Genomic DNA, 10,070 nt, shown 5'->3' with positions numbered 1-10,070 from the left:
TTCCTAGGTCTTTCAGATTTTATATTAATGTCCCTCATTATTTTATTTTCAGATGTTTCCACCAATTCTTTTGCCTTTTTTTCTATGGAAATAATCATACATACTACCATTAATAACTGGTATTTGTCAGCCAGTAACAACACAGTGTTTATTTCTTGTAGTTTTTTGGGGGTTATGTTTTTATATTTGCTCAGGCTTTATTCTCCCTTTACTCCTCTTTTTGCCAAACAATCTTTATTTTCTGCTCTTGAAATTATTACATTTATTAATAAAAAAAAGAACAAAACATAACCACGTCATATGTAAAACTATAGAATGTGTAACCTCAATAAAGTAATTTATACATATATCTACACTTACACAGAATTATAAAAAAGATTTCAAAGAAATATGCCAACATGTTCAGTGTTACCTGTGGTTTAAATTTTCTTTCTGTATACTTTTATGGCTATTTAAATATTAACCATGTAAACGATTTTACATAGTTTGGCGATATTTTAAATATTCTACTTTTATAACAACTCTAAAATTACTTAATAAATAAAATAGTTTTATAAAACATTCTGGCAGACCGAAAAGGAAAAACTTTACATGTCATTCCTTGAGTTTCAAATAGCAACGATACTAAAGAGATTCTATTTTCAATTATGTTTTCCTAAACTAAATTATATCTTGATCCATTCGGGATATTAAAATCAAACTCTAGTAAAATTTAAGTATTTTACTCACAAATTTTCAAATAGCTTTAACCTGTGTTTGACAAACAGGAAACTATCAAATATTTATATCTGCCAATTACCTCTGCCCCTATAACTGATCTTCCAATGCAATACACTTTTTCTCAGTAATGTCAGTACTTTTACTTGAAATATATAATGGAAAGTTCACAGACTTTGGTATCAGACTTACCATCTGTTTATTGGCTATGTAACCTTAGTCTTGTTTCTATCTCTTACTGAGACTTACTTGTGTTCTCTAAAATGAAGTTAATAATTCTTACTGCATTATTGATGTGTTCGACACATAGCAATTGAAAATAATATACTTTATTATTACTCTCAATTATTCTTTAATAGAAAGAAAATACCAAACGGTACCTAAAACATTCATATTTCACAGGGCAATTATATTTAATTTACTTTATTTTATTTAATTTTTGGCAAAAGAAATGTTATAGGTCTCATTGTCTCCACTGCAATAAACTTACTGTAATGGAAGCATAACCTGTGTCTCAATATAGCCACAGGGGCAGTTGATTTTAATATTTGCAAATGCATATGGAGTGACTGAGAATTTGAAACACCTAAACCTAAGTTTTGCTGATATGACATGGGTGAAACTACAAAGAAACCCATCTCTCACTTTCTGCCATGTTAGGAGTGAATGGTCTAAATAATAAGTGGCAGCTTGGGAGAGTGAGAAGCAATTGATCTAGAATGTCTCCCAGGTTTCTGATCTCATCAACTAGATGGATGTCAGTTCAGCAGTGTGAACTGTTATCTCATTGACTAGCTCCTCTCCAGCAGCACCTGTGCTGGGAGAGCAGCAATAATAAAGGCTGCCATTCACTGAGTGCCAGGCACTTCATTCATTCCAGCCATAAACATTGATTGAGAGCCAGCTTATGTTGTAGGCAGTGTTCTAGAAGCTGGGGGTCCACCAGTGAACTAAGCAGACTAAAGTGCCTGCCTTTGTTACATTTACTAGTTGGCCTTCCAGAAAGAATGTGTCAATTCTCAGCCCTACCAACAGTGTGGGAGAGAGACTCTTTGCCCCCACATCTCTACCAACAGTTTATTACTTTTAGAATCTTATCCCAGCAATTGGATATACGAATAAATATGAGGAGAATGTAGTTTGAGGCTCTGAGAAAGAAGTTTCCTAAGTTAATTTTTTTTTTGTCTGTCTTGTTCAATAAAAGAAATGAGATCAAGGTCATCCTGATGTGCAGACTTTAGGTGTGAGTATGGCAATTCAGAAATCTGTACCCAGCAGCTAATAGAAGGAGCAGATATTTTGTAGCCATTAAATTAGAGAGGACTTTACAGCACAACAGTAGACTTCTGGCCCTGGGGAAGAGTAGATCTGATTTTCGATTCCAGCTCCAACCCTTATTATCTGTCCGATCTTAGGCAAGTTACTATGACTTTGTGTGCTTCAGTGTCTTGGTCTGTAAAACGGGGATGGTGAAATGGCACATACCTGTGGTAGCAGTTGTGAGAGGCTATAATAAGTTGTGAGTTCTGGTCTGAGATGAGATGCTGCAGCTGGGGATCCACACATCCCTTCAGGATGCATGAAGCCCAGCCCCACTCTCTCTGCCCCCTTTTATCCTACCCCTGATATCCCCATTAATGACAGGATTTCAAAGTTACCTGGATTGTAAAGGATTCCTCAGACCTCAGTCATGTCTCCTTCCCACCACACACTGAGGAGCCTCTGTGTCCCTCTGAGATCAGCTCCCCCTTGCCCTTAGCTCCCATATGTCATTCAGGGCAGTGATTGGGTGGGAGACAACTTGGCTAGTCTTGAGCTATCTGAAAGGGTGAGGGGTGCCTCTGACAAGTGGAGGAAGGAGACAGTTTCTGGGGACACACAAAACTAGGCAAAATCCACCTGAGCATTCAATGAGGGTTCCCTTATCATCCCATCATTGTCATCATTGTTAAACTCTCAGGCATTTCTGAATGTACTCCAGTGCCTGTCAAGGGCCACTCTTAGTGTAGCTCCTGGAGCCATACCATCACATCATTAAATTAACACTAAATAAACACTGTCTACATGGCATGGACAACATTTAATTTTTCTCCATCCTTCCGTAGCATAGTAATGCATTCTAGCAGAGTAATACTGGCCACCATTTCTTGAGAGCCTACAATGGACCAGCCCTGTGCTAATCATTCATACACAGGGCATACCTACAAAAGACAGGTGTGAATTTATACACCTCAATTTTCTCATACATCACATAATAACACCTATGTCATAGTGTTAGATAGGACAAGAGTCTTAAGATCTGGACAGTTCTTACTAAATGTTATTCTTGTTAAATATCAAATGTAGCACAGTATTTTGCAGATGCAGTTGTAACCTGATGAGCTTAACCAGAACCCAACCAGAAAAGTTTAGCCCACTACAAAGAAGAAATCAACATGCTATTAACCAAATAGTGTATATAAGCAATGGCTAAGCCTCCCTTCTTGATTAGAGCAACCCAAGTGACAAAACCCTTGAATTCCATAACAAATTTGATGACTCAGGTGGGACTCTCCTAAAAGGACTCTCCGTTGGTCTGGTGTAAACGATTGGCTAAGCAATCGGCAGTGGCATCTCATTCGGAGCTTACTTGTCTGCATCTCCAGTGAACAAGGGATCTGTTCTTTAGGAGACAGCTGTTTGGTGCTGACCACCGGAACAGCTGCCTGGCCCACCTCAACAGTGAAGCAAAGTGTCCACCTGAACCTGTTTAATTCAGTGCTTCAGAAGGGATGTGGATAGGTGAACCCCTGTGGTTACTTTAATTAGTGTTTCTATTCCCATTTTGGTATAGGGTTGTTGGAAGAATTGTTTGATTACTTGTGCGCGCTTGGTTTCAGGTTTGTTGGGAAGGAACTGTTTCCTCCAGGATGCTGGATTCAGGGCCCAACCTAGGTCTAACTCTGGAGGGTTGAGGGATGCCTGCGGGGCAATCCCAGACATCCTCAGATGACAATCTCTGGCCGGATTGTCTGGTTTTCAAAGAATCCTCCAAGTTGTCTGGATGTCAAGGAACCCTAGGTCACTGAAAGTGTTTTCAGTGGGCTAGAGTCTATGGGATCATAATGTCCATCCTTTAGTTTCTGTCTTCCAGGAGTTGGATTTTGATATTTATGTGTACATTAGTATTTGCCTTGTTGTCTTACATGTAAATGTTCTGGTTATGAGAAAGGCAAATTAGATCTCCGAATTCAGCCTTTTGGGATGCCTTCTCCAGAACTGGATTAAAAAAAAAGCTTTGTTTATTTGACTTAAAAAAAAATTAGCATGGGATCTTTGAAAATGTGGCAGAGTGACAGTCGTCCCCAGATCTCTCCCCTTGAAACAACAATAAGCTGAACATCTAAAACTCAACAACAAAAAAACACCCAAACTGCACACCAGCACTTCTGAGCGTGGGATCTGTGCAGAAGAGCTACCACAGGCCAGAGCACTGGTAATCAGGCAGTGAACTGGGAGAAATAAAGAAGCCGACTCTTGCAGCTGCCGGAGTTCCCTATAGGAGGAGGAAGAGGAGAGAAGGAGTGGTGAGTTCCTTGAACAGCCCTGCTTGGGAAAGCTGTGAGCTCCCTGTGGCCAGCCAGAGGCAGGAACCAATCATTAGGGCAGAAGGCAGAGAAGAGGTACGGCAGAAAAACAATAGTTGATTTTTACCAGCTGCGGTTGCAAAACCAAGGCTGAGCTGCAGCCCTCAACCCAACCCAGAGGGCACGTCCCCCCATACCTTCCGAGATTGAACACCATGAAGCCCCAGGGGAAACTGAGCAAATGCTACTGAAACTGTTGCAAACACTGAAAAGGACTGAAACTGAGGGTAGCAAGCATGATTAAATATCTGTCAGAAAATAAAAAGGAATTTTTAAGGCTTTATATAAAGCAGGGATCCAAGAGGCTTAGAGACCACCTACTAGAAACCAAAAGAAAAGCACCTTTTTTGCAGCAGCAACAGACTAAAGAGAGACCTTTATATAATAAATCTTCTTTCTGGAAAAAAAAAAAGCAGGATACACTTCCATTAATGCACAGATGGAGAAATAGTCCATTAAAAACCATGAACACCAAGGTGACAAGGCATCTCAGAAATAAAGAGAAAAATCTCCAGAAAATAAACTTACAGATAAAGAAACATGCAATTTAAATGACAGATTTCAACATGGTACTTCTGAAAAAACTCAGTGAATTCCGAAATGAGTCATATCAACAATTTCAAGAATTGAAAAAACAACTAGATGAGCAGGGCTAGGAGATTGAAACCCACAAAAAGAACCAAATAGAACTTCTGGAGTTGAAGAACACACTGCAAGAGTTGAAAAATGAAATAGCAAGCTTGGGAAACAGAGTCGACCAAATGGAAGAAAGGATCAGTAATATCGAAGACAGAAATCTAGAAGTAAATCAGAAGGAAGAAGAGAGAAACCAAAGAATGAAAACTAATGAAAGAAATAAGAACTAGCTGATACCATCAGGAGAGGAAACATCAGAATAATGGGCACTATCAAAGGTGAGGAAAAGGAACATGGACTAGAAAGAATTTTCAGACAAATAGTGGATGAGAATTTCCAAAATCTAAGAAATGAGCTGGAGCTTGGAATTCAAGAAGTCAACAGAACACCCAATTACCGCAAGACAAAAAGGCCATTACCAAGACACATTGTATTAAAGATATCAAAAATCAATGACAAAGACAGAATTCTCAGGGCAGCAGGGAGAAGAAAACGGTAACTTTAAAGGAAAATCCACTAGATTATCCTTGGATGTCTCGGCAGAGACCTTACGAGCCAGAAAGGAATGGAATCAAATATTTAAACTATTAAGTGAAAGAAACTAACAGCCTAGAGTAATGTATCCAGCTAAGCTCTTCTTCAGATATGAAGGAGAAATTAAGACTTTTCCAGACATACAAAAATTGAGAGAATTCTCCACTACAAGGCCTGCAACATAGGAAATAATGAAAGGGTCAGCTCACCTAAAACAAAATGACCAAAAAAAAAAAAAAACATAATTAGGAGTAAAGTGACTATCGGGCAAATAGAAGCAGAGGAGTGCAATCCTTACTAAGAACAGGGCATTATAAGCTTAAATAATAATAAGAGAATTGCAATAGCAAGATGGTAATGAACATTCAGCATACATAGGGACAAATTGAGATAACAATGACTGAAAAGGGGGAGATTCAAAGACGCAGATTCACAAAGGAGAATGGCGATAAGGCATGCGCGGAAGAAAAGGGATGATGGTATATGTATATATATATATATATATATATATATATATATACAGGTATATATATATATATGTATATATATATGTATATATATACATATATATATATATACACTATCTTTTACATTTTATGTATATATATATATATATATACACTATCTTTTACATATTCATAATGGTAACCACACACTAAATATTCAGAACCGTTGAATATAACATAAAACAAGAAGACCAGAGGGAAAACCCACAAAAGCCAACCATAAATAAATAAATAAAACGGAAGCACAAGGACAAGGAAGCAAAGGAAACACTGAGCTATCAGAAACCAAAAGATAAAATAGCTATAAGAAGACCTCATATTTCAATAATTATCCCAAATGTAAATGGACTGAACTCAACAATAAAAAGGCACAGTTGCAGAATGGATCAAAAAACAAAACCCAACCATATGCTGCCTCCAGGAGACACATCTCAGCTCCAAAGACAAATACAGACTCAAAGTGAAAGGCTAGAAAATGATGTTTCATGCAAATGGCACTCCAAGAAAAGCGGGAGGAGCTGTACTAATACCAGACGAATGAGACTTCAAAATAAAAAAGATAAAGAAAGATACTGAGCCACACTTCATAATGATAAAGGGAATCAGGCACCAAGAAGACATAACACTTATTAATATCTATGCTCCTGATCAGGGAGCCCCGAAATACGTAAAGCAATTACTAACAGAACTAGACCAAAACACTACCATAATAGGAGACCTAAATAGCTCACTGTCGGATATAGACAGATCATCCAAACAGAAAATCAATAAGGAAATAACATACTTAAATGACACATTAGACCAACTGGACATAATTGACATTTACAGAGCCTTCCATCCCAAAACAGCTGCTTATACATTCTTCTCTAGTGCACATGGAACATTCTCAAGAATTGACCACATACTGGGACTCAGAGATAACCTCAACAAATATAGGAGGGCAGAAATATTACCAAGCATATTCTGTGATCATAATGCTTTGAAACTAGAGATCAACTGCAGAAAGAAATCAGGAAGAACCACAAATACATGGAGTTTAAACAACATGCTACTGAAGAATAATTGTGTCAGAGAAGAAACAAAAAGAGAGATCAAGAGATATATACACCTGAATGATAATGATAGTACAACATATCAAAACTTTTGGGACATGGCAAAAGTGGTCATAAGAGGAAATTCATATCATTACAGGCCTATCTCCAAAAACAAGAATGAGTCCAAATAAACAACCTAACACTTCATCTTAAGAAAGTCGAAAAGGAAGAACAAATGAAGCCTAAAGTCAGCAAAAAGAAAGAAATAATCAAAATTAGAGCAGAAATAAATGAAATTGAAAAAAAAAACAATAGAAAAAATAAATGCAATAAAGAGCTGGTTCTTTGAGAAGGTTAATAAAATTGAGAACCCCCTGGCTAGACCCACTAAAGAAAAAGGAGAAAGGACATAAATAAATGAAATCAAGGACGAAAGAGGGCAAATTACAACTGACATCACAGAAATACAAAGGATCATACAAGAATACTATGAAAAAGTATATAACACCAAATTTAATAACCTAGATGAAATGGACAAGTACTTAGAAAAATACAACCTTACTAGACTGAATCAAGAACTGGAAAATCTAAATGGACCCATCAGCAGTATGGAAATTCTGCAGTATGGAAAATCATGAAAATCCTACAAAAAGTAAAAGTCCAGGACCAGATGGCTTCACCAGTGAATTCTACCAAACATTCAAAGAAGATTTAATACCTATTCTCCTCAAACTCTTCCAAAAAATCGAAAAGGAGGTAATACTTCCCAACACATTTTATGAGGCCAATATTACTCTGATACCAAAACATGGTAAAGATAATACACACACAAAAAGAAAACTACAGACCAATGTCTTTCATGAACACAGATGCAAAAATCCTAAATAAGATACTAGTGAACCGAATACGGCAACATATTAAAAATATTATGCATCATGATCGAGTGGGCTTCATCCCAGGGGCACAGGGATTGTTCAAAATATGCAAATCGATTAATGTGATACACCACATAAACAAATTAAAAAATAAGAATCATATGATCATATCAATAGATGCCGAAAAAGCCTTTGACAAGATACAACATCCATTTATGATGAAAACACTGAACAAAAACAGTATAGAAGGAAAGTATCTTAACATAATAAAGGCCACTATAACAAACCCTTGGCCAACATTATACTTAATGATGAAAAACTAAAAACCTTCCCTCTAAGATCAGGAACAAGGCAAGGCTGTCCATTATTGCCACTGTTATTCAATACAACATTGGAGGTCCTAGTGAGTGCAATCAAGCAAAAGAAAGACATAAAAGGCATCGAAATAGGAAATGATGAAGTCAAACTGTCACTATTTGCAGATGACATGATTCTCTCTTTAGAAAACCCTAAGAACTCCACAAGAACACCACTAGAAACAATAAGCAAATACAGTAAAGTCTCTGGATACAAAATCAAAGTTCAAAAATCCATAGCATTCCTATACTCTAATAATGAAGGACCAGAAAAAGTAGTAGAAAAAATAATTCCTTTGCAATTACAACAAAAAGAATAAAATACCTAGTAATAAATTTAACAAAATAAGTGAAGGACCTATATAATGAAAAATATAAGACCAAATTAAAAGATACAAAGAAATGGAAAGATATTCCATGTTCTTGGATTGGAATAATCAACATAGTTTAAATGACTACATTACCTAAAGCATTATACAGATTTAATGCAATCCCTATCGAAATCTCATTGGCATTTTTTAAGAAAATAGAACAAAAAAATCAACAGATTTGTATGGAAGCACAAAAGACCCCGATTTGCCAAAGCCATCCTGAGAAACAAGGCTGGAGGCATCATTCTGCCTGACTGCAAATTATATTACAAAGTGACAGTAATTAAAATGGCATAGTATTGGCAGCAAAACAGACACACAGACCTGTGGAACAGAATTGAGAGTCCAGAAGTAAACCCATATATATACAGGTGAATAATTTTTGACAAGCCAAAAACATACAGCGGAGAAAGGAAACCCTCTTCAATAAATGGTGCTAAGAATACTGGAAAGCCACCTGCAAAAGAATAAAACTAGACTGTTGTCTATCACCACACACCAAAATTAACTCAAAATGGATTAAAGACCTGGATATAAGACCTGAAACAATAAAATGTGTAGAAGAAAACATAGAAACTAAACTCAAAGACCTTGGACTTAAACAGTATTTTATGAATTTGACCTCGAAAGCAAGGGAAGTATAAGCTAAAATAAATGAATGGGACTACATCAAACTAAAAAGCTTCTGGTCAGCAAAGGAAACCATCAAAAATGTAAAGAGAGAACCATCCGAATGGGAAAATATATTTGCAAGCAACACCTCTAATAACGGCCTAATATCCAAAATATACAAAGGACTCATACAACTCAATAACAACAACAGCAATAACAAATGATCCAATCAACAAATGGGCAGAGGACCTGAACAGACACTTCTTTTTAGAGGACATACAAATGGCCAACAAATATATGAAAAGATGCTCAACATCGCTAGCTATCAGGAAAATGCAAATCAAAACCACAATGAGATACCATCTCACACCTGTTAGAATAACGGTTTTCAATAGGACAACTAGTAACAAACGTTGGAGAGGATGCGGATTAAAAGGAACCCTCATACACTGCTGGTGGGACTGCATATTGGTACAGCCACTATGAAAAATAGTATGGAGATTCCTCAAAAAAACCCCTAAGAATTGATCTACCATATGATCCAGCAATCCGTCTACTGGGTATTTACCCCAGAGACTTGAAAACCTATATCCGAAAAGACATTTGCACATCGATATTCATAGCAGCATTATCCACAGTGGCCAGGACATGGAAGCAACCAAAGTGTCCTATGATAGATGATTGTCTAAAGCAGCAGTGGTACATATATACAATGTAATATTACTCAGGCATAAGAAGAGAAGAAATACTGCCATTTGTGACAACATGGATGGACCTCGAGATAATCATGCTAAGCGAAATAA

The 10,070-nt window shown here is 36.9% G+C and overlaps 1 non-coding gene across 1 annotated transcript; it reads right to left on the bottom strand.

Annotated features, from left to right (window-relative positions):
• Window positions 1-1,166: 1,166 nt before the first annotated feature.
• Window positions 1,167-1,251, bottom strand: LOC111731672. The gene has a single exon (XR_002777250.1). It is a non-coding gene; the product is annotated as a small nucleolar RNA SNORA1 (small nucleolar RNA).
• Between the last annotated feature and the right edge of the window lie 8,819 nt (window positions 1,252-10,070).

The sequence above is a fragment of the Pteropus vampyrus genome, unplaced genomic scaffold (genome assembly GCF_000151845.1).
Source record: "Pteropus vampyrus isolate Shadow unplaced genomic scaffold, Pvam_2.0 Scaffold390, whole genome shotgun sequence".
NCBI classification, from domain to species: Eukaryota; Metazoa; Chordata; class Mammalia; order Chiroptera; family Pteropodidae; genus Pteropus; species Pteropus vampyrus.
The sequence above is the reverse complement of the archived record's forward strand: the minus strand, read 5'-3'. Positions and strand labels throughout refer to the sequence as shown.